This window comes from Gallinula chloropus (assembly GCF_964237585.1).
Source record: "Gallinula chloropus genome assembly, chromosome: 2".
NCBI classification, from domain to species: Eukaryota; Metazoa; Chordata; class Aves; order Gruiformes; family Rallidae; genus Gallinula; species Gallinula chloropus.
The window spans coordinates 93,282,407-93,309,202 of NC_140086.1; positions in this window are offsets into that span (position 1 = coordinate 93,282,407).

Consider the following 26,796-nt stretch of genomic DNA (forward strand, 5'->3'; position numbering starts at 1 on the left):
ATTTTCATTAGTTTACTTGTTGATTATATTCATTCTACCATTGTTATAATTTATTATAAGGCTTTTGTGTGTGTGTGTGTGTGCGCGCACATCTGTTTAAGCAGTTCCACTCATTAGACCTACCCACCCAGGCAAAAGAACTTTTCCTCTACCTAGGTTGCATTACCTTGCTTTCTACAGCTCCCACATACACACTTTGTGATGAATTGCTAATCAACTGTTGTGAGGTTTAATGGCATGTCTGGGTATGGTCAGCATAGTTGGCTATTCCAGATGCTTCCAACCATCCACAGTTCCCCCCTTTATTCTTTTCACCCACCACTCCCTGTGGACTAAATACTCTAAAAGAACAGCAAGCAAAGTGTTTCAGAACCATCTGGCCAATTTGATCCTACACAGTTCAAGGCCTCATATTTTCATAGATAAATCATTTTATTTTAAATCTCAGAGACCACGGAATGATATACTCATTTTTGACCTTATATTTTAACTCTATTTTCTCTAACATCCCATTACTGAGCTGAGCTTTCCCTCTGTTCATCTCATGGCTTTCAATCTCTATTTAATCTTCAAAAAAATACAGACTCTGCCTTCAATAATCTATCCCAGATGAGAATCTGACCTTGCATACACAGATCGCATGGAAGTTCAGTGAGACATGGCCCTATTTCCTCCCTTCTCCTTTGCTTACACAGGCAGATGGAAATTCTGGCCCTAATGAAGTCAGTGCAAGTTTTGCTGTTGACTGGGTAGGGGATCCTCCTTTTTCTGTTTCCAATATCCAAGCAAGCAATGTGCCTGTTTCCATTTCTCACTATGTGCTACATCCTGTGCTTTCCTTGGTGTAGACCCAGCCCTCAGAGGACTTCAGTCTTTGCCCTTGGCTTCTCCCTGTCCATCATTCACCCATATTTCGAAGCAGGGTCCAGACTCCAGCACAGGAGCAAGCCCAGGACCGTAAGAATAGGCAAATTACAGCGATTTGGGGTTTGGTACTGCCAGTCCTCAGCATCCTCCACATTTGGCCAAGCAGTTTGGCCACTTCACAGGATACCTGCAGGCTCACAAAGCTTCAACTGAGACAAGATGGAAAATTCACTTCCATGAGCTAAATGGGTTAATTGACTTGCTTTCTGCCAGCTCTCCTAACACCAACATGTCCGGCATCAGTTTTCTTTCTTACCACTGCTGATTCCACTAACAAGGGCAGGATTTTGCCCTCAACTATTCACAAGTAATTAATGCATTATTGAACAGGAATAAATAGATAGCAATTAAATAACAAGTATTAATGACTTATTTATTAACATATTAATAGTTGGCCTGAGAGTAATAAATGCAAATTAGTGTAAAGTGGTATCAAAAATTGTGTCGATAATAGACCCTGAAGTAATCTTGTGTGTTCAAGATAATTACAAATATATTTTCCTTTCAAAAAACTACTGCCGGGTAATTTTTTATGGTTTGCTATAATATCATTTTAGAATTAGAAAATTAGCCCTAGTCTCATTAAAATAATTTTGCAGTGCATCAGGCTTTATTTCAAGTGTAAGTTTCACATTATCTTCTCACCTATAGAGATATTTTTTTTTTCTTTATTTCTTTTTTTTTTTTTTTTCCCAGAAACCCTTTATACATGCAAACCTTTTGGGCCTGTGCTTGGTACACCACTGGTGGTGTCTCAGCTTGCTGCTTGCACAACTTTTCTCATCAGCAGTCTAATGTAAAAAGTCCCACTGCAAGCAGTGGTGGTACCTTGAGGGCTAAATTCAGTAAAAATCACTGAGGGACAGATTTTTTGTTCCCTTTTACCCCTGCTGATAGCAATTCACCTGATGAATAGCTCAGAGGCTTTCATGAGCAAAGTGATGCACTGGGAACTGCACACCTAACAACCCACCCAGCCGCAACAGATCCCACTCAGAAAACCATCCCTGGTCAGAACCTGTTCTATTCTTTTTTTCTTTTTTTCTTTTTTTTTTTTATCCTTTTTTTTAAATCTTACCTGCTTGGGCAAAAGAAAACCCCACTGGCTACCTTGCTCTGAACAGTCAGATAGCTTTGACAAACTATTACTTAGTGAGGACAGAAAGACACTGACACTTTTGTCATTTCTACCAACCAGAAAAAGGGCAGGCTGAAATCCAGCGTCTTGAAGGCACTACTGACCCACTGTTCATAATGGCAAGTTAATGTATTCCTGCTGGCCACTGGTCCTCATATTCCTGATGCTGGAATCAGACATACATTTAACATCAATGCTCAGTAAATCTTCAGCTCTGCCTCCATGTTTATAACAAGTTGAGGAATGGGGGGGCCAGGCATCCTCCTAGCAGAAGGTGCCCGGAACAGAGTTTCTGCAGATATTTGTTACTGCACACATTTCTGTCTGCCTCTCTAGGTGGTGTTTCTACTTCTTTGCAGCTCTCCCCATCAAAGGCGTTGTAAACAACTTCTTCCAAAATAATCAAGCGCATTTCTGTATCGTATGGGGCTTTGGCTGCTCTCTCCCCACAGTGCCTTCCACAGCGCTACGTAAATGTGATTGTGTCCGTGTAATCTGTGTACCTGGAAATATAATTCGTTTTGTTGCTAATGAAGGTCCTACGGCACAAATTTATTAAAGGTATACTTTTCCATGGGATAATAATTGGGTCGATAATATTAAACTCATAGGCTCATTATTTAATTGCAAGGGCAGATTATGAATACAGCTTCTAAAACGTATTTTAATGAAAAACACTACATCCTGACCTAATCATATCAACCTTATGCTATCTAATTAAGGATGCAAAAAATCATTATAGTTGCAAAATATTAGTTCCAGCTCCATCAGGCTGCTAGCTGCCCCTTCATGAATATATATATTTTTTTACTCTATGATAAATAGTTAATGAGGTAAAAATGACAAAATTTGCATGTAGGCAAATTAGTTTAATAGAGTGATGTCTTCCTGGTCTACAGAAAGTGACCTTTTTCCTATCAAAAGAACGACTAAAAATACTTCGAAATGATGGCATGGATGTCATTCCACACATGACAAATCGCTTCTCTGAACAATATAAAAATTATAAAATGCAATAACCTTAAATTCTCATCATACTGTAAATGTGTCCTCTGCTGCTGCATTTATCAATTTAATAAAAGGAAATTAAGCATATTATAAAATACCCATTTATGGGGCAATTTTTAATCCAGGGAATAAAAATGAGAACCACATGGTTAATAGCAAGAAAATATTGCAAAAACGTAGACCTATTTTTTCCAGAAGGTTTGACTGACTATTTACTTGAATGACCTCCATTTAAAATGTATTTTTTACATGGAGTGATGTAAGATATGGCAGTCTCATGCTTTCCTTGATAAAAATTGCTCACTGTTAATTTGGTATCTTATTTAAAAATTAACACATTAATAATGCACGCAATAAGGCCTAGTGATGTGTCTTCCATACTGATTACTTTGTACAATTAGACATATAAAAAGAAAGGGACAAGATAAATACCTTATGCAAATTCATGGCAGAAAAAGGGTCTTTCAGTATCAGCAATGCCTTCGAGCATAAAAGACCTGAAAACATAGTTCCTGGTCTTGCAGGGAGATGCCCCGTGTGGAGAACATATTTCTGGAATGGAGCGAGTCTTTATTACAAGACAAAATTTGGTAATGAAATTTGTTTTGATGATTCTCTTTTCCATCAAAATAATGTAAGCAAGCAATTGGAAATGAAGGGGAAGATTCCAGGCCTCTGAAGAACGTTGGGGTCTTTTTCCTCACAGTATTCATGTTTCATGCAGATAGATTGGGAATTTTGGTCAGTATTCTTCTCACAAATTTTCCTCATTGTGAGGCAGATCCTGTGTCCACTAAAGCAAGTAATAGAGATCCTACTGATGCTAGGGATGCAAACTCCTGCATTCTTTCCTCCTATCTGCTTGTATCATACCGTTTGCACCAGTATGTCCCACAGAGAACAAGAATGTTTAACACTGTCACAGCCTGGCATTTGATTAGGGGAATAAGGGAGACGCATGAATTCATGCAGGTGCAGACAGACCAGGAACCAGAAATTTGGGGACTTAGGGCAAAGACAAAAACATGCATCGCTCTGCTGTGTCAAATGAAATGTGCAGTGCTCCCTATCCAGCATGGGGAGTCCTCACCCCTACTCTGCACCTCTTGTGCTGTTAGATCTGGGTGAAGTTGGGTCCATTTTAAAGGATCTCAGATTAAGGTCAGGTACCCACATTTCCATATGGCATTTCATACATGCACAGCTGTATATCAGGAGAAAAACTAGGCACCTACATATGTCTGTCGCTATGGGTCATGTTTTTCAGTGTTCCAACCTTTACAGCATGTCTTATTATAGTAGTGGACAATCCAGCTTTTTCCCATTAGGGGACAGGCCACTTGTTCACATAGGAACAATTTTTCTTTCCATTCTTTTCAATACATCTTTACCCCCCATTCTTTCTTTCTTTCTCTCCCGCCTCCCCCTTTATTTTTCCTTCTTGTTTTTCCTCACCTCATTCTGCCCTTCATGCGTAACTGCAAGACATGATACACTGGCAATATCATTAGAAATGTGTTCACCACTTGAAACAGAAAAGTAGTTGTTTGCAGTTTTCTTATCCACCACTTTTTCCAGACGGCACTGGTAGTGTTGGCATGTAAAATGAGATCCACTACATATATACTTTGTTTGAGCTTACTTAACTTGTAACAAAGGTAATAGAAATCAACCCCAAGTGGCTACACCTTGACTTACTGTAGAAAGTTTCTAAGTGCAAAAGAAGGGTTGTTTTGCTTACTGGGGTAAAGAAAATAAGTGCTGTCCATGTAAAAAGTGGGAAAGTCTGAGGCAGGTGGCTGTGGTAGTGCATTCACTCATTCAGACCTTTTCCCTCCCCCCATTGAAGCGCAATGTGTTGCTGTGCACTTTCCCACAAAAATTAAGCTTACTGAGTATCTGTTTTTTCATTCAATTGGCACATTCACCTTTCTATTTTCCCTTTCAGGGTCCAAACTGTCATCACGGGGGAAAAAAAAAGTGGAAAATAATTACAGCTGTGCCAGATGTTTATAGCAGTGACAACGGAGGCTATATATTTATATAAACTGCTGATCTTTCAGAGGTAGCTATAGAGACTTGACAAACCTGCAGACCCTAATCTGTAATCACCTGTTCCAGGGGGTTAGAAAAGAAAACAAAACAAACAACTTACACATACCTAAGAGGACTGATTTCCTTCCTATCTGGAATCTGTTCATTTTTATTTTGAATCAGGAGTTACTGAAAAAAGCATTTTACACAGAGGCACTCATAGATGTATAAATCCAATTGATGAGCACGTTAACAAATGTCCAAGAGTGGTTTTATATGATAATCCTATGGGAATTAATAATGCTGATGTAAAGCTAGAAAGCAAGGAAAAAAATTCCCCTCACAGAAGACATGGTCCCTCACAGACTACTGACCATGTCAATTTGTTATTTTAAATTTGGCATCCCCAACACTGGACACTTTGCAAACACAGTTACGTCTCTTGTACATCACTGCTTAAAGTTTGAGTATGGGACTAGAGGCTACTGGCTTAATGGAAAAGAAAGAGAAAATATTTTTTTACAACCAAGAAAGAGAAGACCTTCAGATCTCTCCTACCTTCCCCCATACATTTCCAACTTAGCCCACTCCTCTGGGAAATCCTGGAAGGAGCGCGTGGCTACCACATCTGACTCACCAAAGTCACACCCCCTTCCTCAGGGCAGCCCCATCCATGGCCTTGCAAGGAGCAAATTTAACTTCTCCATGGAGCTCCCCAGTTTGCTGAGCTGGCTGAGAAATTATCTGGGATGGTACTGACAAGCAAGTCTCTATGGTACTGACATGCAAGTCAAGAATCACCAGACGGCAGAGATAATTTTTTACATCAGGGATGCCACTAAGTCTTCAGATACCAAGGAGATTGTAACCCCTGAACGTGCTCAGGAAATGCACATACAACCTCATAAAATTATCCTGAATATGCTTCTCCATTCAAAGAACCACCCTAAGAATAATTTTCTTGTGTAACTTGGTTCTGTCAGGTAATACCTGGAAATGGAATGCATCAATTTAGACCAGTATGCCACAGGCTCCTTTTGGAGATTCTGTTCACCACTCACCATCCGTCTTTCACCATTGATTCCTCTCCACTGCTTAGCCCTCTTCATAATGTAGCTCAGCTCCTGACTAGAAATCTCTAAGTCCAGTGGAACAAAGAATGTGCCTTCCTCACCATGAATACGTTGAAGCACATCTAACAGCCAACCTTCACGATGTAGCCTAAGGATAGAAATGATATATTCAGTTCTTTGAAAGGACTTTTCATGCAGAAAAAAAGAAAAATGCATCTTATCCATTTGTCAACTTCTAAAGCTTGGTTTTCCCTTCATAACTATATTCTCTGCCCATGAGTGAGAAGCTTCTTTCCCAGAAGTTCTCCAACATACAATCCCTCCCCAACCCTCTGGAGACTACAATACCCAAAGCAAATCACATAAATTTAAGCAGCAATTTCTTTTAATTATTTCAAGATATTGACTTCTCAAAAAGATCCTGATCTTCCTTTGCTTCAGAAATGTCCAATGTCTGTCCTTAGCATTGGGCTGGGTAACTAGTTCCAGTGCTTACATGGAAGACATGAGTTAAGCATGAACGGAAGTCCTGCTGTGCCACGGTTCAATAATGGGCAAACCACATCATATAGAAAGGAATTATTCACCATTTTTTTCAACTCCAAGCCTGATGTCTATACAATCTAAACTTCCCTTGATGTTAGAAAAAGTTCATTTTGTTTGTTGTCTTTGTTTTTTCTGTGACATTTCTGTGCTGTGGTAGGGAATTGAATAAGCACTACACAGTAAAATTCCCTACCACAAGAAAGGCTTGCTGTGTGGTATTTCTTAATGTAGGTGAAACCAAGAAATATTGTGAGGCTTTTGGAAAAGCCTAGTGTCACATTTTTAGCCTTAGATGAACTGTAAAACTTCAAAACATTGCTGTTTAATTCAAATGGAAACTCTTCATCTCTTTCATATTCTACTTTTATTCTAAAATGAGGGGTTCAGAAAATAAAAGATCAGAAAGTCTGGAATCTCAATTTTGGATATTGATCTGAGGTCTTTCCTTTTGTACCCTCTTCCATGCTAATACTTTATGACAATTCAATCATCATTTGGTGTCAGTCTCAGCTTTCCCATACTTCCCAGAGACTGGCTGGGTAGTCAAGACAACTGTGGGGATTGCTGTGTGGCACTGCAACCAACAAAAAGCCCAGAATTCTGAGGGGCTGTATAGGTCCTTCATTTTTGGCAGGTGGGAGAGAGAGCACAGGTACAACTCCCTTGACCCTCTGAATCCCCATCTTCTCGTGTACAGCAGCACTATGTGCAGTTCTTGTGGATGATCCTTATTCTTGTGTCTTTCCCTGGCATGTTGGTCAAATGACAAGTGTGTGGGTGGAGGGCAGTGGACTGTTCAAGTAAATCAGAATGAAGTTCACATTTGCAGCAGCTCTACATCTCACATTATAGTGCACACAGTAATTGTGGAGAAGCACACTCAATAAGCTGCTTAGTACAGTTTTGCCCACAACCGAGATTTAGTGAGGAACAGAAATGAGGAGATGCACCAACAGACAGTTTTTCAACTTGATCTCAGGAGGAGCTTTAGTGCTGTCTTCAGAGGTGAAAATGTATCTTAGTGTTAAGATCTACATCCAAGAGTTTCTGTGATGGAATAGCTATTCCCATACTCAAATCTGGCAGCCTGGCCCAACATCAGATTAGGGACTCACATCTCCTGCTCTGTTGCAAAAGGCATTCTCTGTACTTTTTTCCCCATTCTTCTTTTTTGAAACATTCCTTTTTGAAGCTTCAGCCCTAAACTTGCTCTAGTTTTCAAGATGTCATTTTGGGGTTCTCCCATCAAAAGAGGAGAGCATATGAAAGATAATCTAATTGAGATACGTGTAATCCTTGGAATACAAATAAACTGGCTACCAAGAAATAATGGAAAAAGTTCTAAAGTGTGAAATGCAAACCAGTGCTACAGCAAAGTAGGATACTAAAGGATTTTAGAACATGTTACAGAAGAGGAGATATTTTACAAATAACTAATACCCATCACGGAGTAATTTTCCAAATTCTACAGTGTCTTCAAAGAAAAGTTCATCATTCAATCCCTGGGCCTACATAGATGTTCTTTGGACACAACAGAAATGTGCAAACTTTGACTCATAACTTGTCCTTAGTTGTAAAACTAGCAATCAAGCTGGTGGGGTTTCTGGCCTTCTGCTCATCTTGAAACAATAATATTCTATGGTGTTCATCTTTGAAATTCCAGGTCAGCAGTTTAAATGACTTGCCACTTATCTTGCTGAACAAGGAAAAGACCTTGCCATTTATTTAAGCTCACTTAATGTAACATCCTTATTTCAAATGAAGTAAAATTTAATGCAGTTAAATTACTGTCTATTTGCTGCCATAAACATTTTCTATATGAAGATTTTAAGCACATGGTTATAAACAATATAATTAACTTTGAATTAATTAAGAATCATGAAGCCTGTCTTCCAGCTTTGTTCCTTTAGCCCAAAAGTACTCAGCCTGCTCCTGTTACCTGCTTTAATTCCTTTTCTTTGACATAAAAAAAATGCTTCTTCTTGTATCTTAACATGGCTTCTAATAAATATGACAGTAATAATTTCTATTGCTAATGCAATAGAGAGCAAAACAAAACTCAGACACTATTTTCTGGAGATAGGAGACCCTGTATAATACCATACAAATTCATTTATTTATCAGAAAGTAAAAAAAACCATTGAAATGATGTTCTGTCAAGAACCAGATCAAAAAATGGACTTCTCAAAAATTTACACAAACCAAAAATTGAAGAGTAGAATGTTTTAAAACAAGTTATTACATCTTCACTTGAGCCACGCTGATTCTTTTTTGGAAAACAACTGTAAAAAATATAAAAATAATGTTGCCATTAACATTGAAAAATGTAGATTTTTTGAAGTTTTTCCCCAAAAATACTTCAATATCGGGAATTTTAGACTCTTTCCAGCAGACATGTTTCACTGGGATGGGTCTGCATTTTCTCAGAGTGAAGAAAACATTTCACCAACAAATTCCTGACTGTTTCTAATGTCTAGTGGAATTAAAATGAAGGAATTGCAATCAGTGCCATTCCAAAAAGAATAAAAGAAAAATGGAACATCTCTCCATGCTAGATGTACTACAGACACCCAAGGGGAGACAGATTTATTGAGGTATGTTGGTTTATAAAGACACAAATAGATGCTTACTGCTGTTTATCCCCTGCCCACGATTCTTTTTAGCTTCCTGGTTCTTCATCAGTGCTGCCATGAAGCTTTCTAGCTGTGGCAGAAACAGACACTTCCCCTACTTGCTGTGGCAGTCTGGTGGGTTCACTGTTCTTGTCCCTTTTTCATACTCTGCTGAAGACTTTTGTTAAATGGAAAATTGCTGGATATTTCTGACTAATGGCACGAACTCCAGCATCCAACTGCCAATGTCTTCCCCCTGGACTGGTGTCTTAGGACACAGAAGACATTCCTCAATATTTATATTTGTTTACCTTACAAGAGAAATATGTGTTGGATGTCTATGTAAAAAAAAAAAATTGTTTTCTGAGTTGAGCAACATTGCATTTGAATTCTTCTGAGATGTAGCACCTGAGAAATACTCACATAAAGGGATTCTACCACCTTGCTTGTAATACTATTTCCTCTTGAAAACAAATGCTTTTATATCACTATTCAGGAAACAGTGTTACAAATTGCAAAGATGCTTTCCTGAAAAACATTTTAAAATACATTAATGTTATCATTAAGGTACTGACAGAGATCTGCTCCAAAGTCCTAGCCAGGTCCAAGATTCCCACTGTGTTGGGCTGTTGACAGATAAGGAAGGGAAAGTTAAGGCAATTTCATAAGCTCATAGTATAACTTTGCTCTCCACACACTCCAGTATTCAAAATGTTTCTTTTTGTTATCAAGCTAAGAACTTGAAAGACCTTATGCACTGTAACAGATTTTGTTATCTTTCCTTTGCTTTTGTATTTTGCTGTGAATCATTTTAAAAATGTGCCATACTAAGACAACTTTTTTTCCTCTAGTAACATTCTCCCCCCACCCCTTTATTGGAAAACATTATGGGAAAATTGATCCAGAAGGAAAGGAACCTTTGATGATCTTGCACCTGTTCCCCAGACAATGAAGATGTTGGTAATATTCTCATAAAAACCTGCCTTACAAATGTTTTAATTTAAATTAATTTTCCTGAGTAATAAACGACAGCAGCTAAAACTTATGAAGCTATTCAAAACTATTAAGTCAATGATTAAGAAGGCATTAACATCTCAAAAACTAATTAACTAGACTACCAGTACATTGGAGTTGTGTACAGCTCCCAGGAATGCAGGAGCTCTGAAACACTTTGCAGAAATTTAGATTGCCATTTATCTTTTCCTGTCTGCTGCAATGAAGTTTGTGGAAAGCAGACCGAGGGATGATTCTGTCAGATGGAGGACATATGAAGAGCTTTATTATTCTTGTACCTGCCTGCATCTTGCCTTTGCTTATGGTTTTTTATTGGTGCTTGCCACCACTCAATGCTTATGACCAGGTGAATCAAGGGCTGGTACAAAATTCACAGTCCATTGTAGACAAGTCAGAAAAAGAGAAAACACTTTTTTCATTCAATATACTATGTAACCTATCTCGTTCATTTTCTGTGTCCCACACCTGTCGCTATCGACTGCACAGCTCACAGTGACTACTAGAAAGGTGAGAAGAAAGGTATATATTCATATATATAAATTAAAATATTTTTTAAGATATATTTTTATATGTAAAGCACCAATCACTGTATTGTTAAACATACTTTGGAACCACTTTGATGGCAGAGGTAAAAAAAAGGAGTCAGCCTGAATGGTCAAATTTCATGATGAACTGAATATTGATAGTGGCCTAAAGTCATGGAAATACTATTTTGATTTAGTCGTGTCATGAAGTGGGTTAAAGCCTCAGTCACATTAGTCAAAAATCCTGTATCATCAAAAGGCTGTAAGACTCTGCGAGTCACTGCAGGCTCAGAGACAGATTTTGTACTTCACACCATACACAGCTTTCTAAATTTTTCCTATTTCTCACTAAAACCCTTCTTGGAAAACTAAAGAGTATCTCCCAAAGTACATAAATAAAAGGTGCACATTTTTCAGTGCTTGAATCCTTGACACAGACATCATTGTCTGGAAGCAAGGGAACAGAGCCTCCTAGAACCATAGTATCAATTGCATTCCTGTTGAAGTAAGTGGCTCCCTCTCTGACTTGCTGGGCCCACCAAGTACCAGCGCATTAAAATTTAAGCAGGAGCTACCCCCTCTTTCATTGTCTGCAATTCTGGCATCTGATTATGTAACACTGATAGATATTTTCTGATGTCACCTTATTTGATATTACAGGAGAAGTGGCTTGAGCCAAAACTACTACAGGAATAATTAGAAGAGACATACCTTAAAAAGTACAGGTACAAGACTGTTGATGAGATGATAAACAGGATTGTATAAAGTATCACAGTGATTAAGGCACCAGGAATCCCTGATCCCTCCACTCTTACAAAGGCCCAGTAGAGTTTTGTAGCATCAGCAATGGGTTTCTCTACACTGTTCCCAAGTCGCTGTCATGGGAGAAACAAACCAGCATAAGAAAATGTCAAACTTGATTAGGCTATTTACCTATAGACACAAAAGAACCTGAATTTCTATATAAGAAAGATGTACCCGTAATCTGTGGGGCACACACCTTGAACCTTTGGACTACACTACATGAAATTTGAAATGAATCATGAGATATACAATAAACAATTTTCTGGCTTATGTTAGTACAAGTATCGTGACTTAATGAACAAAATCCATGTCACAGTGAAAGTACTCAACGCAAGCTTCATTAACCTATTTCAGGAAAAGCGGAAGGGTAGGAAGGCTGAAATTTGCTTTGTTTCAATCATCAGTGTGGTGTAGTATTGAATGATTCATGCTTCTGGTTTTAGGAGTGCTGAGTGAGCAGAAAACACTCGCGCCGGTGCATAAATCCAAACTGCCCAGTCTCAAAATGGCCTGCCCTTGTTACAAGAAAAACGCTGCTTCTCACCATACCCAGCAAACTACCCACACATCATTCTGAACATGTGCACTTTGGAGAGTGCATGCATGCCAATTCCTGACTTCAGATTGAGTCGGTGTTTGGTGCTACCACTGGAAAACAAAAGTAACCATCATGTTATCTGAAGCGCCCAATGCAAGTATTGGCATCTGTGCGCATTGCTAGCTGACACCTAGCATAGCTTTTTCACTAGTCTTGCAAACAACAGCATCAGTCAAAGAAGGTAGTGGATTCACAAAGCTTCACTGAGACCCAATGAGGTGAGAAAAATGGAGAAAGCAACTACAAGTAGATCAACAGGGGACACCAGCAGGGTTCTGTTAAGTTTTGCCCAAAGGGGGTTGACCTTTTTTCAGTGCAAAAAAGACAAGTTCCCCTTTATGAAGCAGTATTTTAATTTATGTACATGCATTATCAAGCCTGTCTGCAACCTTCTAAATCAGAAAAGCGAATATTTCCCTCACCCCCCATTCCTAGTGTCCTATCAGCCCAGTTTAGGAAACCTCAAGGACAGTCTGAAACACTGAAGAACCAACAAGCATCATCATTATTTTATGATATAGCCCTCACCTGATTTCTTTCTCTCCTGATGAGAAATAGAGACACAATTTGACCTAGAGCTTTTAAGAGATCTGACTGCACTGTACTTCCACTGCTATGGTGGGATTAAAAGCACTGCTAACAGTACAAAGCACTGACCCTAAGTTGTATCATTAATAGCTTCTCCAATGGTACATTACTGTCATATACCCTGTTTATTTATGCTATAAATATGTTCAACTGCTTTGTGAGCAAATAAACATGGATAACTATTTTCATTCTACTAAAGATGAAACAAACCTTTAGCATACTAAATATTGGTTAAGGAATTAATATTCATAGCATAAAAATAGTAATTTAATTGGGAATAATGTGGTTTGTGTATTTTTTCAAAGACTCACAAAGAATTCTGAAAGTTTGGTAGCACTCTGTTTCATTATACTTCAGGTAATATTGGAAAATATATTATTTTCCTTTTTTTTTCACCCCCATATCTAGTTCTTAGGAACTAGCTACTGTATTGACATATTATTGCCCTCTGCTGGATCAATTTAGAAGAATTCAGTTATGTATCACAGGTCTTCTGCTCAGAGCCAAATTATGTTCCTTTTCCTTTTTGAAATGACACAGTGACAGATATATCCATATTAAAACACGTTAACACATTTTGTAAAGATGTGAAGCTACACCACCAAAAAATTCCAGGATTTAACATTCAGAGAGGGATTCTGTGACCTTTAGGCTTCAAGAAACCTGCACCTTCTGATGCAACTTGCCTGGGCTAACCCTTAGGAAGAGTCAAAACTTTCTAGCCATTTTGTTTAGCTTTGCGGTGACATGCATAGAAAGGAAAGACAATTACAAGTCCAAGGATGAGCTTTACAAGGACTGATAATCTGGAGTATATTTCTGTTCTCTCTCCACCCTTTGCAAGAGTGCCAGGTTTCTGCAATGGAAATTACAGGTCCCAGGAGACCGGTAATGGCATATAAAGACTAGTCACTAGTTCAGATCTGTCTGTATTCTTAACAAAAAGCACAATACACTATCCTCTGTCTCTGTTCCATCTCCCTCTCCTCTTGCAAAAAAATTTGAGAGAGAGAGAGAGAGAGAGAGCACTGTCTGCCTCCACTGCTTTCTTACCAAAGAGACTGTCTACCAAGGAAAATCTATGCATAGCAGTCATACCCTGAAACCCCTCCAGAGACACAAAAGTCTTAATGGCAAATAAGAATACATTTCTTTCTTATCTGAGCAGTTCTTGCTGGCAAGGCAAAAATGGCTTTGGAGAAGTATACCTTTTTATGAAAAAGAATGCATCAACTATTCTGTGGTCCTCAATATGATTCAAGAAAACTGTCTTAAATTAAGTAACATTTATCAGTCACTGTCTTAGGTAAGGTACTTATCACACTGATCATGTGTGCACTTTGCAATCTCTAACTTTTTTTCTAGTGACATGCGTCTAAAGAGATACCACTGTCTGCGTTTTACGAGAGACCAAGTGACTGGTCCTGGGGAAGCTCAGGTGGAAACTCAACTAGAACTGTGTTCTCCAAAATCATGGGAAAGTTTCTCACCCCTGTAACATCATTCCTTAAGCTGATACTAAATCAAGCCTAGAATCAGACATTTGACACAGTATCTTGAACTGTGAGTTGAATCCCCACAAACGTAACTGGCTCTCCAGCCTTCCCTTAACAATAAAAAAAAAATTAGTTAGCAAACAGAGAAACCTTTCTCTCCAGGGCTATCTGTCATCTTTCATAAGTATTAAGGTCACTTAGGATACTAAAGTACATTCTAGCACTAAAATAACTTATGTTACCACAGCACAACATATAAAAATGCTTGATCTACAATAGACTGGCAAGTAAATCTGAAATAGCTGCTGAAAGAATGCCAGAAGAAAAAAAAAATTACAAATGCAATAACGAAAACACATGTAAGAAATAGTTTCATTTTGGACAGGATGCACACAATATATTGTGTAATACTTGAACAAATGAGTTTCTACCAAAGATAATCTTGGTGGGTAAAGCTGCCAAAATTTCAGTATGAAATACAGAGGGTATGTCGCCGTACTGTGAAGTATTGTAACACAACATCTCATGTTCCCTCCAATCAAGCCCTATTTGAAATTGATAATGAATCCAGAACTGAGCACAGTTCTACTGAAGTCAATGGCAACGATTTTCTCAATGTAAGTGTGGGAAAGACAAGGCAGACCTCAGCCTTTCCTCCAGTTTTTATGAATATACCACTATTAGGGGGGAGAAAAAAGCCTTATATATATTTAAATATTTCTAGCCTAGATATTGGGGAAATACCCCTTTTTCTCTTAGGAAAAAAACCTTCATCAAAATAATTACAATTAAAATTCAATTCTGTGCATGTTTTACACCATGAAATTAAAGAAAAAAAGGCAAGCTGTCCAAGCAAAACCTACGGTGTGCTGCCACATGCTTAAAATATTGCAATTACCTCCCAAGTGAGCTCCATTTAAATTTCTTGAACTGATGAATTTTAATATCCAAAAACCACTGCAATGGGAAACAGCACGTAAACAGTGGAAAATCACATTTTAACAGGACTTCTTAAAAGCAGAGCACAGGTTAGCAGACGAGGAAGCAAGAGACCTGAGAAAACCTGACCCACAACAAGGACTGTGGTTTAGTGCTTGATCTGGAGTGAGCAACAGAAACAAGTATGTCTTTGAAATACTGAGAAGGGCAGAAGAGGAACAATACCACACGTCCAGAAAAGCTCTTGGCACCCTCAGCCCATCAAAAGGATGCCATGTCACCTACACAGCAAAAGCCAAATCTGCAATGCCCACTCTGGGAGACGGGGCATCACCACTGAAGTACACATGGACTATACAGCACGTACACATAGGCACAGACAGAGCTGGGAGCTACGCTCTCATGATTTTAAGTATGATGAAGCTCTTTCCTTCTCTGCCTTCCATTCTCACAAGTCATTTTAGGTGTGCCAGCACCTTGTATGCTTTGTATACCATACTACCTTGTATGTAAGTGAAGTGCACAACAACCTCTGTTTTTTCAGTTTGCTTGTTCCAGTGCTTAGAAAAATCTCAAGTGCTAATAATCAGGACTGTTCATTAACCTACCTCCATTAACATCCAAAATTGCAGTAATCCTTTTCAAAGCAGATGCAATCATTCCAGCAGTGGATTTACTTTCTTATCTCCATATATGGCTTGTACAGTGCTCTTAATTTTATGCAGAAACACAGTGACTCCATTAGATGGGAATTTTGTTAATAAAAAGGTAATGTATAACATTATTATTTAATTTCTTTTTAACTTTCATGTTCCATTGCCAGGGGTGGAATTTCATATCTTTCAGTGATTCATTGAATAAAACTTCTACGTCAAGGTCTCACGTCCAAGTTATTTTAAGTGACTTACCCCCAGGACTGAATCCACTACGAACACTGCCAAAGGGTCTAGCACTGTCCAGAGTCCTAGAGCTATGATAAACTTTGACAAGAAGGAAGGGAATGAGTCAAACAACTGCTGACAGCCCCATCTGATCAGGACCATAAGAAGCAGCCCTGCATTCAAGGCTAGGGGTCCCACCACAACCATGACCAACTCTTCACTGGTTTGCAGCAAGGAATTCTGGTAGCATAGTTCAACAGTGTGAGGGAAAATCTGGAATCTGTAAATAAGCAGAAGAGAGATTGTCTGTGCTTCTAGGTAAACCATTAAAAAAACCCAAACAAACAAACAAAAACCCCAACCAAAACCCAACAAAACAGACCCCAAAAAATCCAACCAACCCCAACAGAATCATGCATACAGCATGTTGCATTGTAAAGTTACATCCTATCTTGGTCACAACCCTCTGACCAAAAACTGTATGAAGCTACTAAAAAAAAAGTATTTTTTCCTTTCCTGTGGCTTCTCTGTCCTTTGACCCCCTTGACTCTCAGTTCAATGGATGTACATCCAGGCCCTCAGGACTCTGCAGTCAGAGCTATAGGATGATGTAGGAAGATACAGGAAACTCCCAGAAGCACCAAGGTGAGCACAGATCCCATAAGCTCCCCCTTCTCTGCATATTTGGAATACTGCGGCAGCTTTGGACATTGCACAAAGCAGAAAATTTGATATGGAAGAGACAACTTTTAGCATCCCTAAAGTGACTGGAAATGTCCCTCGTACCACCACGGGATGGTGGGATTCACCAAGCTCATGCAAGGGGCATGTTTGCTGGCACTGTAGGAGACAAGAAATTAATAGTACCATGAGTTAAATAGAGATGCTGAAATCAAGGGCAAAAATTTCAAGCCGATCAAACTGGCTTAAATTCTGCTCCTAAATGAAGATGAAATGGTTTCATTCTTGTTTTGATTCTGTCTTGTGAGGGCTACCACTGTGTTTGGTGGAATTAGAGAGAGCTCAACTCAGTCTCATGTTCTGTGGGCACACATCTACAGATTGGGATGCTGATCCAGAGCATCTTGGCTCAAAAGCGTTATCCTTTATCTAGTTGACTGCCTGGGACAGCTGTGATTAATGGCTTCGAACATGACCACCTCTCTCTCACACGTTGCTTCCTTCTGTTGTGTTTCTTTTGCTTTCACAGACTTGATGCTTGGCTTCCCAGAAGTTTTAATGCCAGCTGGCTGAGCTTGCCTGGGCTGTGCAAGGCCAGAAGCGAGAGAGATGGTTGGCTTTGCATTAAGATCTAGAAGACCACCTTAACAATATCCAGTGCTATCCAGAGTTTGCTTAGACGCCCTGCTCAAATTTTAGCCAATAATCCCAGTATCATAGCAGACATAGGTCACAGAGTTGCATATTACTGGGTCCTTATGACTAACTCTGTTTTGCATGATGCTTTAAAGTGAAGAAAAGAAAAACAAATTGTTGGAGAAATCTCCCCTTCCCTAAGCATGACTGATTCTTTTTTTTCTCTACCAACCCATTCTCTACCCCACAGCAACATAGGGAGAGACAGGTATATATCACTTTATGGACTTGTTCTCCATCTTTTTCTCTTTTTTCCATGTCAAGTAAAGATAAGTAATGATTTTCCTGAAATTCTCTAGAGACCTCTGATTCCCCAGCTGAAGTCAATGCATCATATAGTTAAAATATGTCAACTCATTGTAGTCCTCACAGTAAAACTGATACATCAAAGTTAAATTCTTCAAAGTATTTTATTCATATATCATTTTGGTAACAACAAGTATGATTTAAGTACTTTTTCAATTTTGTGCACTTCTTAGGCATTTTGAAACACTATATCCAAAATAACACGTGATTCTTGTGGAAGATACATAATCTGCTGGATCTGTCAGAGAAAAGACAGGTAGGTGTAACACAAAATGCACAAACAGATACATCCTGTTCTGGGTTGAAATTTTACATTATTAGCACTTTCACCTTTCTGTTAGAGTCACATTCGCATATCAGGTCATGTGGAATCTGGATGTAGTCCTTGATCTCCTAGTCTCTGCAGAAGCTCCTATCAGAGCTGCAGTGCACGCAGTGCCCTTAGCACGAGTCTTAGTCATCAATTCTCTTCATAGTGCAAAGAAACCACTTTGAATCATAGAATAGTCAAAGTTGAAAAAGACCTTCAAGATGCGTCAAGTCCAACAATTAGCCCTACACCACCATAACCACTAAACCATCTTCTGAGGTGCCTTATCTACCCATTTTTTAAACATCCCCAGGGATGGTGACTCCACCACTTCCCTGGGAAGGTTGTTCCAATGCTTCATCACTCTTTCAGTGAAGACATTTTTCCTAATATCCAATCTGAACCTTCCCTGGTGTAACATGAGACAATTTCCTCTTATCCTGTCACTAGTTATTAGAGAGAAGAGGCCAACACCTGCCTCACTACAACTTCCTTTCAGGTAGTTGTAGAGAACAATAAAGTCTCTCCTCAGCCTTCTTTTCTCCAGTCCGAACAGCCCCAGCTCCCTCAGCCACTCCTTATAAGACCTGTTCTCCAGACCCCTAACCAGCCTATGTGTTCTTCTCTGCAACTCGCTGTCTCTGTTGGTCACATTGCTCCTGATACAGGCCGGGATGCCATTGGCCTTCTTGGCCACCTGTGCACACTGCTGGCTGATATTAAGCTGAGTGTCAATACCCACAGGTCCCCTCTGTGCTGGGCAGCTCTCCAACCACTCTTGCCTAAGCCTGTAGCACCGTGAGGGCTTGTTGTGGCTGAAGTGCAGGACCTGGCACTTGGCCTTGTTGAAACTCGTACCATTGGCTTAGGCCCATAAATTGAGCCAGTTTAGGTCCCTCAATCAAACTATTTGTAGAAATTTTCTGACAGAGATAAAAAGGCTGTGGGACTTACTTTGTAACAGGAACTGAGATGATTTGAAGGAAGAGCCATTGGCTCAGATAATGTAGGTAAAGTCTCAGGAACCAAAGCAGAACTACCAGCAAGGCAAGCAGCCAGAAGTCCCTGGAGCGCCAGTGTGCAGATCCCAGCTCTGCGAGGGCTGTGTACATCACAAAATGGAAATGCTCGACAACCCGCCTGGACGGCTTCACTTCAACAGCAGAATGGCAGCTGGAAATATATGGAAATAAAACTATTATTTGGAAAAACATGTAAGATATAGAAGTTGTTAAAACAACTGTAGAGTCCTGTCATACAGGATGTACCACATTTGTGGCACAGGTTCTGATCATTACTTTTGATTGACCAGCACACCTGACAGTAAAAAACAGAATGTTTTTTCTATTGCAGTCTAGGCAATAGGTGGCTTCCTCCCAGAAATCATACCATTACTTTTATAAAGAAAACAAAAATCACATCTACAACTAAGTTTTTACAAGTCTTTTGCTTTCCTTTGGATTTTAATTTTCTCAGAAATTGCTCTCTGAGGAACACTTTATCACTCGCTTTCCTTCTGAGAAAATGGTAAAAGGACTTGTCATACTTGCACTGAAAAAATATTCCTTTTATTGAAAAATGTGAACAGCTTTTTGGCATTTGGGTAAGAGAACTTCAGTCAAATATTTCTGTACACAATGTGGTCTAAAGCTACTCTCTAAACTAGTTTCAAGTGAAAGAGAAAATAGAAAGGAACTTGCACTGTACAGTATTCGGCTACTGAGTGTGGTGTGATTTGCCCTTTAAGCTAATTACTATACTGCTTCAAAGGGAAAGGAGGAAAAAAAAAGCCCAGAGAGAAATGAGATGCAGAGATGCAGCTTTGGCATTATGTTTCCAAGAAACTGGAGTCTCTCAGCTGATTCAAAGCTAAAAAGACAGTAGCTTCTTTGACCTTTTGAAACTTCGAACTGCTATGCTTATTTCCACTGATTTAAATGACTAAGCAGCTGAGATGCACAGCTCTAGGAGTAAATATGATGTCATCACACTCAAACTGCTATTTATATTGATTAAGGCTTCTGAAAGTTCACAAATATAAAGATCTTTTTGTGAAAGAAAACATGCTGGCTTTTTCAAGTGAAGCATATGACTGGTGAAGAAACAACAGCAATACTTGCACTGTATTTTATACTCTCAAAGCATTTTCATACCTATTCATATGAATTTCTTAAATAGCTGTGTACATTTCTTTCTCTGGCAGTCACAGAGAGAACTGTGAATAGCAATGGAAAAATGTAAAAATTATTCGTCATTTGGCCTAGGTTTGAATGAGTAGAAGAAATAAAACCCCAAAACTTGCCAGCCATAGGTCTGGATTTTGGGAACAGCTTTGGCGTCATGTCACTCCTTATCCTCAGTGTTGAGCAGGATGAGTGTGTAAGAGAAGGCATGTTGTCAGCCAGCCCCTTTTTTCATAAGAAGGCTCGAGTTTTAGTTACCTGGTTAGTTGAAGAACAGGAGGAGAAGTTTTTAGGGACACATCACAAAAAAATAGGTTTGTGGTCACCAAGAAGGCCTCAAGTACAAATCACCAAAACTTCTCACAGAAGCATCTGTTGGCCTGAGACAAGTAACACTCACAGTGACTCTAGGTTGATCTGTCAGGGGGGTTGCAGGGCTTTTTGAGATGCCACAGTCCACTTTGCTTATAGTCTAAAGGCTATAAACAAGACCTACTTTAAAGACTTAAGGCTACCTCATGAATCACCTTTCTCACATTACAATTATTTACCTACAGCAACCTAAAGGAACATCAGAACACATTTTACTAACATGAAATCATAGGCTAGGTTTGTATGAGAAAGAGGCAAAGAAAAATTTAAAATAAGAAATATAAATGACCATGCTATTATACTACAATAACCATGCTATTATACTACAATAATACTACATAGCATTCTAAATTTTCTGAAGCTAAGTTGTACTACATTTCCTTTTATATAAAGAAATTTTTTTCATATTTAATAACTTACATCAAAGTCTACTCTTAAGGTATTCACTCCTTGAGGAGAATTAATAGGGCAGGATTAGCCACATAGATCAAATAGAGTTTTGTTTAAGATGAAAAAAGGGGAAAAGAAACCCCAACAAACAACAAAAACCCCACACTATCTTAGTTCATAATACTTTTCTCATCCTTCATCAAAAAAGTAGAATTACATGGATATCGCACCCAGACTCACCCATGTCAGAAATCCATATCCTCTAACGATTACTTCCAATCTCCAAGGAACCATGTATTTTCCTGAAAAGTCTGGAGTTAGATCGCCAACTCATTTCATGTAAGAGCCATGGTTATTTAGGCTCAATTTACTAAATGAAGCTACTGCCAAACAAGTAACACCAGAGTGAAAGGTTCAATATACCACCTGTAAGATTTTTCAAGACATCAATCCTTCCTCCAACCCAATACACAGAGAAGTTGGGCACACCCCTCAGAGTGCTAAAAATACCAAGTTCTCTTTCATTCATGGCAGTCCTGGAGTACCAGAAACTCTGAGAAACATTAGTGGGCGAAACACTGGGTTAAGAAAGTTCCTTCTTCCTCGCAGAGGCAGGATCTGGCGATGCAATCAGTACTTTCATGAATGCAATTACCCCAGCTCTGTAACTCGTTATGTGGAAGCTGCTTGGCCAAGGACTATGAACACACCAAACAAAGAGTGGCTACCGAACTTCCCTACGACTTTGGCAGCGATGAAAATATTCAACCTGTGCCTTCATCACTCCATTGCTCCCCAACCTACTTCTACTTTCAAGAGGTCAAAAGAGAGCTAATGCCTCCATCCGTGAGCTACATTATCCCTGCTGAGATGCTGGCTCTCTCAGCAACAGAATCGACAAACACAACAAACTTCCAAAAGGAAGTAGAGAAAATTAGAGCACATTCGCTGTGAAAAAAAACCTGGAAGCCTTCCACTGGCGATGACCATGCTTAAACTAGCAGGGCAACTACTGTGATGCCTTTACTTCGGTGCATCTTTCCTCTGAAAAAAGCAACAGCTGGGCAGAGGCTCTACAGAAAGCCAAACTCACTGGAAGTCAAAGAAATCAAGAAAAATAATCCACAAGGTAGAACCAAACAACATTAATCTGTACTTTTGGAACAGATTTACTTTTTTTTTAAGTCTTGATTTTCATCACACATCTTAACTACAGTTTCCAGCTTTTAAATAGATGTTAATGTCCTCCATGTTTAATTTGTCAGAAGGCCAGGTTCTGAGTGCCACTTCTGTGCTAAGTTCTACTTGCCTGTGACTGTATAACACTTAACATGAACACCTTAACATCAGCCAGTGGTAGAAATTGGTGGAAAATACAGCATATCCAGTGACTCAGTGAAGGTCCCAGCCCATATCTGGAATCTCTTAATGTACTTTAAAACAAATCCAGTGGGCCTCAAGGTTTGTGTAAGTAACAGCAAACTATTCAGGAGTACTCATTAATCATGGCGTAAGGCTGTTTAATGGTTGTCACTTCAAAACGCTGAGCTTAAATGATATCTCATATTGACTTTTTTGAGGAGTGAAGAAAGGAGGAGGCGGCAGAAACATGAAATGAAATGCACCAAACAAGTGGAAACAGCCCCTTTAAATATTTTTAGCTGGTGCTACTAGTGAAAGCTCGCGGGTGGAGTGACAGTGCTGGCAGATACAGTTTTCAGAAGAGATTTATATAAAGTTGCTTTAGGGCAGAGAGCATGAGTATTACCTTTCAAAAACAAACCCACCCCTCCACCCACAAAAAACCCAAATCTCAACCCTTGGGTGAAAACTATATAAAGCTCCAAATGAGAAGCCACTTGAGCAATGGATTTATCCATGATTCCTTGGATTACTGGTAAGTAATTTGGCTGAATGTTTCTGTTCTAGGGCATTAGTTTTGCATTTTTCTTTGCAAAATGCTGCAGTAACAAATAGCAGAGACCAAATTACCATAAAAGCAGGTCAATTATTTCAATGGAAATTGTTCAGAAGGAAAGAAATGATGCACAGATTCTCTTAAGCTACACTTGATGATGATGACAGAAAAGTAATGGCTGATAGAAGGCAGCGCGTAGTGTTGGGTGACAGCTTTGCTGCTGACAAACTACAACGAACGTTTGTATAATGCACTGCAGGACTGGCACTTACAACTGATGGTGGGGGTAGATTCTCAGCTGATGCAAGCTGATGCTTGCTACAGAGCTACACTGGTGTGCACCAGCTGAGGTATTCAGGATCTAGTCCGGAATGTATCTATTATTTACATTGCATAAAATAAGGCAAAATAAATGTTTTATGTTACCCATACAGCCAGAGAAGATTTAAAGAGCAAAGGCAGGCACGAATGACTTTATGGAAATTACTTTCAGGGAATGAGAGTCCTCACAGCCCAAGGATCTGTGCAATGTATTTACTAAATTCACAAATAAAAAAAGAGCCCTCCCCATCATCACCGTAAATGGTAGGTATTTAAACTTAGCCATAAAGTCCGTTACGACTTACCAACAGTAACGAAGATGCAGGAAATGCTGCCCAGCGTTACTACTGCAAAGTGCTATCACTTCCAGTGGAAAAGCACACCTGTATCTGAGGGTACAACTGAAAATAATACACTGATGCACAGAGCCTTAAAATGGAAACCAGATAGCAGCACCACTGATGAAGCATGAGGCAGAACACAATCTGGTTCATTCCACCACACACAACATAAATACATATTCCTCTGGATACATATAAAAAGCATATAATTTTATTATCATTAGAAAGACTTTATTGTTATTCCTGATGCATAATATTTTTCCTTTATAGACCTCACGCTGCATTATAAAGTGATCATCTTTATCCCAGGCTGTATGGCGATAATATAAATGACTTTGCCCAATAAGCCAATGGCAGAGCTATGAACTGAGCTCTGCTGAGTTACAGTCCATTATTTTATCCACTGGATTCCTAATAAAATATTACTTTTTTGTTTATTTGTATGCAAAGTGAATATAACCATACATATGAACATTTGCCATGGATGAAGACTGTTTTTTTCTCATTTCTTTCCAGGACACACCCATGCTTCATATTCGTCAGCTTGCAAGCACCAAAAAAGTGGGTACCAATAGTTAGAGGGGCTATCTGCAACAAGAGAGGGGATGTTAGGTCATTCCTTAACATATAAATGCTCGTAGGGGAACTTGTTTTACAGCTTGCCGAAAAATCCAAAATCACAGTACAGAAGAAAAGCTGGAAATCATGACAGGTTTATTTTTCAGGCTCACCTGTGGTGGAAAAAAGAAACTGCCAGAAGCATGTGAAATCCAAAAACACTGAAGGAAGGCTCTAGGAACTAAACACTCTTGTAAAGCAAGAGCAGTAGTCAGCCAATAGCTGCAATAATTGTTAAGGGCTGCTGCAAAGAACACAACACAGGTATGCGAGCACACCTGGCAACACCCACACTGCCCCATGGAGCTGGGGAGGAGGAGGGTGATGGAAACTGAGTTCCTTCCAGGATCCAGGCTGTGCTAGCTCACCGGGAGATGGCCAGGAGGCAGCAAGCTCTGGATCCACCACAGCCCAGGTGTGTTTGCATCACGTGCACAGCCAGGAGCCAGAGTAAAAACATCAGCTGAACTTTTCCCACAACCCACTCACGCCAAGAAGCTCACAGGGATATTTGCTGGCACAGCTGTTGCCTCAGAGGGACTACTGTCTTCTTCCATACTAGGGGATGGACACTGTGGGTCAGGGGGCCAAGACGTGTTCATTAAAGAGGGAGGGAATAAAGTGCTGACAGCTTCATATTCCTCTGGATACATCCCTGCTAGCCTCAAAATGGTGGACACTCAGCTTTCACTATAAAAGAGTTTATGACAACAGAAAACTGGCAAACAGCAGCAGATTCCTGTCCTCAGCAGTCCCTTTACCCAACTGTGTGAGGCTGGCAGAGGAGCCCATCTCCTGCCTTTAGCTAACTAAGAATTTCCTGAGGGAATTAACCAAGACATTCACAAGAAGAGATTTCTTACCAAGCTGGGGAAGGAAGCATAAGAGGAAGGAAGAATCACAAAATTTAAGCAGTGTGGCAATAGTGCTGGAGGACAGCGTGGCTCCTTGTAGGGAGCTGGCAGAGCTTTGCACATTTCAGCTTTGAGCAGCATCTGACAATGACAAAGCAAAAATGACAAAAACCAAACTATTATCGTCACGCCTGCAGTTCAGGTCGGCAAATAAAACTTTGCCTATTTCATGCTTAACTGCATTTTCATGAGCCTATTGGCTTGGCAAAACAGTCTGGAAATCTTACAAGAACAGGCTTTGTTAAAATATTCCAGTCTGTCTGGTTCCAGCTCTGGATGGGGAACAAACATGAAACGAGGAAACTCAAGTGCAGCTTTCAGAACTTTTAAGAAGCTCTGTTTTATATTTCACTCTAGAAAGGAACAAAAGGCAGCGTACAGTCTCTGTTATTCATCCTCATTACAGGACCAGGCCAGTCAAGAAGCAAAAGAAAGCATGTAACTCCTCCCCTACTTCTTGCCCTCTGTCTGCTTTGAGTAAATAAGACTACAAGGAATGAATAAGAAAAAGACACAGCTCATACACAGGAGGATGCAAGATGTCAGCAGAGGTATAGACTGCACAAACACAGCACTGTCTGTAAAGCTGTTCTTCCAGCAAGTAAGCACGGATGCTCAACCTTGTGCATGAGCAATAAAACAGAATGTTGGGGACCTGGAGAAGAACCTCACAGGGCAAACAGAGTAACAAGCATACCTTCAAGCTCACCTCAGTTAAAATAAATAAAAACTAAAGGAGTAGAGATGCTAGGCCTGAAGCATCTATAGAAGTTCAAGAGAATCAAGGTTAAAAAAACCTACCTTACTTATGCTAATAGCAGCAGCATACCCTACCCAGGAGAAAAAGATACATAAGTATGTAGGTAGTACTCCCGCTTTAGCTAAGAGAGTCCCCTGCACCTGATGTGTGGAACGGTTTCTACCTTGACACAGAAAACATCCCCAAGGACATTTGCTCTGTCTGGAGGAAAAATGTAATCTTCCTCCTGACCAAATACATATCTAATTCTGAGAGCCACTAAACACTCAAACACCATCTGTGAGCTGTGCATTCATCTGTAACACACCAATTTAGCTGGCAGGCCATTGGGAAAGAAGACGCTGAAGTTGCCAAGTTAAAAAGGCAATCCAGTACCGGCCAAAACTCCACCGAGCAAAGAGGTGAGGTTTCCAGTGAATGTTTTAGCACTGAGCAACGAAGCTTCAAAATAAGAAACAGCCTTCTGGTGTAGAAAAGAAACAAAAACAAACAAGCAAACAAACAAAAAAAAAAGGCACAGCTTTGATCTTTTCCATCCTGGACTTAATTAGAAGCAGCATTACACTAGATGAATGGGTCCATACATCTGGAGTCAGCCAGCCACCTTCCCTAAGCGAGAACCAACAGACTCGTGGCTGCTGTGGACAGCGTGGGCAGGAGACACGTTGCACATCACGGTCTTACGTTTCAGAAAGCATTTTGTTTCTGTCTGGCTGCACAGTGATGAAACTTCATCTCATGCAAACGCAGACAAGCCACCAGCCAAATCCCCTTGACTTCTTCAGTTGTATCTGTTTTTCACAG